The sequence below is a fragment of the Papilio polytes genome, unplaced genomic scaffold, assembly GCF_000836215.1.
Source record: "Papilio polytes unplaced genomic scaffold, Ppol_1.0 DF821511.1, whole genome shotgun sequence".
NCBI lineage: Eukaryota > Metazoa > Arthropoda > Insecta > Lepidoptera > Papilionidae > Papilio > Papilio polytes.
Window position 1 is genome coordinate 1,545,210 of NW_013527693.1, and position 4,972 is coordinate 1,550,181.

A 4,972-nucleotide genomic window follows, 5' to 3' on the forward strand; every position below is an offset into this window, starting at 1 on the left:
CCCGCCCCTCAGCCCCCAACGGCCTCTTGAACTAGGTTGACGTTTCGATATTGAAGGCATTTCAGAATTTCTATTGCGAGTATACGACGACGTAATAAATGCCTTAATATGCATGAATTTAACTCACCTAATAGAATTATTTTTCGACAAGGCAAGAAATGTTAAATTGTATAAAAATTATTATATTTCATCAATTCATGTCCACTTATTTTCTTCTAACTATTCAGTTACTTCAGATCTAGATTAAGTAATGCTAAAAAAATTTTTATACAAAACAATTTATCCTCCCCATCATATAATTCATGGCCTATGTAATACTAAAATATAAATTGATTATGAATGATGTTTTCCTTCAAACAGATGTACGCTTATTTAAATACGTACCTACTCATCATGACCATCTTCTCTTGCGATCGTAAAACTTAATAAAGCGTTAAGTTCTTGCAAGCTTTGGCGCCGCTACATTTGAATGCTTAAATACAGAGCCATCTAGCGACGAGTAGGAAATAACACAACATATGACCACAAACATTTAAATAGATTTTGTTATGATATGTAGTGTTCCTGGCATAATAAAATAATGCAATGAAGCTAATTTGTATTATAATCAATTGTTCTAGAAACATAGAGTTTACATTGACGATAAATATACGAAGCTCGATTTTCTGACGAAGACAAAAAATCGACAGGCTTTCTCTTACGAAAAACAAACAGAAAGCAATTTTCTGTCGTCTAATATTTCAACGCTGTCATAAGTTTTTTCCCTTTACGTTAATCAGGAATGTCAAACAATTTGTATTGATATAAAAACAACGTTTGATTTCATATTTTATAGTTTAATTTTGATTTGATGACTTTTAATTACATTTGTGGATATTTTTTTACAACCTTGTCAGTAAAAACATAAAATAACTGAATTAAATTCGAAAAATAATTAAAAGTGAATAATTGATTGTTATTTTAACATAATAGAAAATGTAAAAAACAGTGTGGTTTCCAATCGTAATAATTGTACAAACTATTTTGTTTGTTTGAATAGTACAAACTTATGGTAAGAAATACAATAATGTGTTTGTTAATATTTTGAAGAATTAATTCTGCACATGTAATCTTTTGATATACATTTTCATTTATTACGTATAAGCCCGGATAGCTCAGTCGGTAGAGCATTGGACTTTTAATCCAAGGGTCCAGGGTTCAAGTCCCTGTTCGGGCGACTTCTTTTTGTCAAATATTTTTACAAGCACATTATATGTCTATATTTCAGCAATTTCTGTTAGAAATTTATTTATTTATTATGTTATAAATTTATTAAAAGTCCAATGCTTACACATAAATTAACATTTTAATTAAATACGTTATTAGAAATAGATTCTTTAGCCGTCTACCGATTCATTGACAATATTTGTAGTATGGTTAGCTTCAATTAAAAAAAAAACGAGTGTCGAGATTCGCAACAAAAAGCTATGCTTATATTAGTAACTATATGCAATGTTTTAAACTAATTAATGTTACTGTCGTACTAAAAGTAATGACCCTAAGTATTGAATTAATTTGAGATACCTATACTGGGGGACTGTTTTAACCATAATAAGCTCTGAATGAGGTAGTTAAACACATTTTCATTCGTCAATGAATTTAACTTTTAATATTCTTGCCAATTTAAAATTAACACGCACACATATTCATTCATAAGTACATAAAATAATGATGAACGAATTTGTATATTTTTGGTTCAATTCTCTAGCTATCGATCGGTACTAGCGTTACCCTGCCGTTGCCCCGTCACCTGTCTTTCAGATCTAATGAAGTGTAATTTATATTGCTTATATGTACGTAAGTGAAATGAGACATTAATTCTTATGTGTATATTATGAAAGAGTAAAAAATATACACCCCTGTCCTATAATAGGGTAGACAGAAATGAATAAAGTTCTTTCTTACTTCCTTATTTACATGAGAAGTAATAAGTACTTAAGTCAATTATTGTATTGTATATAAACTTTTATATATTTTTATATATACTTTTTACATATAGAAAAATGAAAAAACTTTCTTTGTTCATTATGAAATTTTCATATTATTCCATCTTAGGCATTGCAATGCACGTTTGATTCCGTTTATATAAAATCCAAGGCGCCTAAAGGAAGTCTGACAAAAAACAAAAGTAACCAATCACATTTAGAACAACATAGTGTTGTGTGGATGGCGTATCGTATCCACAGCCCACAGTACACTTTCGTTGTATTGATTCTCTGATTAGTGGGAAACCATACAGAGCCCCACTCAATAGCTGGAAGTGACGAACGCCAACGCTCTTTAACTGTATAAAACAAATATATTTTCTATACATCTTTGCTAATTACTTCTAAAAAAACAAACAAATTAATTTAACAAATAAGTTTTTATTTGTCGTTGTCTATTTTATGTCATTAAAATATTATCATCGACCTTGCTCTATCGCCCTTCATGTGATGAACATTAAATCATTCTTTTTTGCATAATAGATGGCGCTAGTTGTCTTAAAATCCTGATATTGTATTTTGTGTAAATAAAATTAGTAATAAAAATGCATTCTTAGTAGAGTTCTGAGCTTTCTAATTCGTAAGTAACTAACTTCGAGGATTATTTTTACGTTTAATTATATTTATTATTAGGTTCTTGACACAAATTGAATTCTACAATAAAAGTAGCTTTCTCGTAGAATACATAAAAGCAAGGATATAATGCTGAAAGTCTTCAAAAGCAGTTGAGATGATAGTTATAAGTTATATCCGCAATGCCAGTCCTTATATCAGTTACACGAAACTTTTCTCTAATATGAAAGTACATGCCTTGAAATACGTTAAGAACTTTGTTCATATGACGCGTCTGCGGCACAGCACACCGACTGAATCCAATCTGATTTTCTGTGAAGCAGAAAGTGCTGCCATCTATAATGTAATTAAATATTTGCTCATTCAAATGCATTAAAATGAGAAATTGTAATTTTGTTATCTTACTAATCTTACTTCTTATCTTAATAATATTATAAATGCGAAAGTTTAGATGGATGGATGGATGTTTGTTAGAGTTTGTAGCACAAACGGCTGAACGGATCTCGTTGAAATTTGTCATAGATGTAAAGGATAGTCTGGAAGAACACATAGGATACTCACTTTTGTTTTTTTTTAATTATACGCAGTCGGAGTCGCGGGTGAAAGCTAGAATATTAATAAAGGTTTTCATGTTAAGTAACTTATCAACTCTAAAGAAAAATCTTTGATAAAATTAACATGAAAACATTCTGAAATAACACTCATATTTTCTTTACACACGAAAGAAAATACCAATAGGGAGCACAAACTGGTACAATGTATACTACAATTACTGGCCTTTGAGATTGAACATTAATCCCGACAGAAAGTTCCTTTACCTTTTAATTTTATTACAGGGGAAGGCTTTCTTGATAGATAAGAGAGGGATATTTAGGCGGTGACGTGGCTCGCGACTCAAATTGCTTTAATTTTAACTTATAACATCGAGATGATAGAGGAGAATGTCACTTTTATAATTTTCTATATGAAATGAAAGGCGTATTACGTAAGAAGTAGCGCTTGTTAGCTTGTAAGGGGAAAGGTATTAAAAATTGATATTTTTTTCTGACATCTAATGTTCCAAGTGTGTTTAGTAGTGAGACATTTTTATGACGCTATTGTCCCGTGCTGTAAACGACAAAAGCGTTTTCTAAATGTTCAATTCGTGTCCTTCCTGTATATTTCGGGGTATTTGATTTCTTTTGGTTTTTAACTAACAAATAGTATTTTTATAACCTAAAGATCTAAAACCAGATAATAGAAGCAATGATGTTATCGTAAATGTATTTACATGAAATCCGCCTTAATTTCCGATGCGCGATGCAAGCGAGCGCAAAAATAAAGGTCGTAATCGAATCGCATAGGGAATTTGCCTTCATTGTGCCTCGTCGCCTCGCGTCTTACAGCGATCTGCTCGCAAGTGTTTTGTTTGGCAGGCGGCCTTAACGTTTAAATCTCTTACCAATAAGATATCGATATTCTAACTCACTTTTACAGCAATCGAACTTTATTTTTTTTAAATAAGATAAGAAAAAATAGCCCCTATAGGTTACTTACTTCGGCTTTACAAGATGTCCCGATTGTATTCAATATCTGCATCTTTATGTATAGTAATATTATAAAGTGGAAAGATTTATATTTTGGGGTTTTTATATGTATTGAAATAACTCAAAAGCAACTGGAACAATTGCAAAAATTCTTGAACTATTGAAAATCTATGTTATCGCTAAGTAACATAGTCTATGTTTTTACTATTTTTTAATTCCACGCAAGGGAAGTCGCGAGCAACAACAAGTTTAATTATAAGGTGATCTTTTGATTGTGTACATATGTTCTTTTCAATTTTTCTACATAATGGTTGTTGTAATGAAAAGTATCATCGCAGCGTTTTGTTTAAACTGCTGGAGAAGTCAATCGCGCGCGCTAACTCACAGAGGTATAGTTTTAATTAAACGTGTTGACCGGCTTTTCGATTGGACTCGACCGCGGCAGCTCTACATACTACACAATAAAAATACCAAACATTTCTGGGTTTGCGTTGAGGCGACTCGAAGGGTGAAGAAAATCACTATTTTCGCCAAAATGAAATCGCTCAGAATGTTTTAATATTTATGAAAAGTTTATGTATTTTCTATTTGCTCCTTTTAATGTAGCTACAATAATAGGAAACTTCAATGGTAGCAACGCTTTCGGAAACGCCGAATTAGTAATTAGTTATTTACTCTTTGAGAAGTACTGTTAGAGCGCCAAGAATCCTGTGCCTCTGAAATTCCAATTAAAGGAAAGCTGTAGTGAGTTCGAAGGTTCGCAGGTCGGCTGCACGCGGCGATCACTCACTTGCACTTTTAATTAATTTATTTATCGAGTCGCGAATCGACGGCGCAACTCGCGCCGCC

At 32.0% G+C, this 4,972-nt stretch overlaps 1 protein-coding gene and 1 non-coding gene across 2 annotated transcripts in view; both read left to right on the forward strand.

Annotated features, from left to right (window-relative positions):
- Window positions 1–4,972, forward strand: part of LOC106108559 (matrix metalloproteinase-25-like) — a 126,731-nt gene that overhangs the window by 41,983 nt on the left and 79,776 nt on the right. The window lies entirely within an intron of this gene.
- Window positions 1,144–1,216, forward strand: Trnak-uuu. Its single transcript has one exon. It is a non-coding gene; the product is annotated as a tRNA-Lys (tRNA).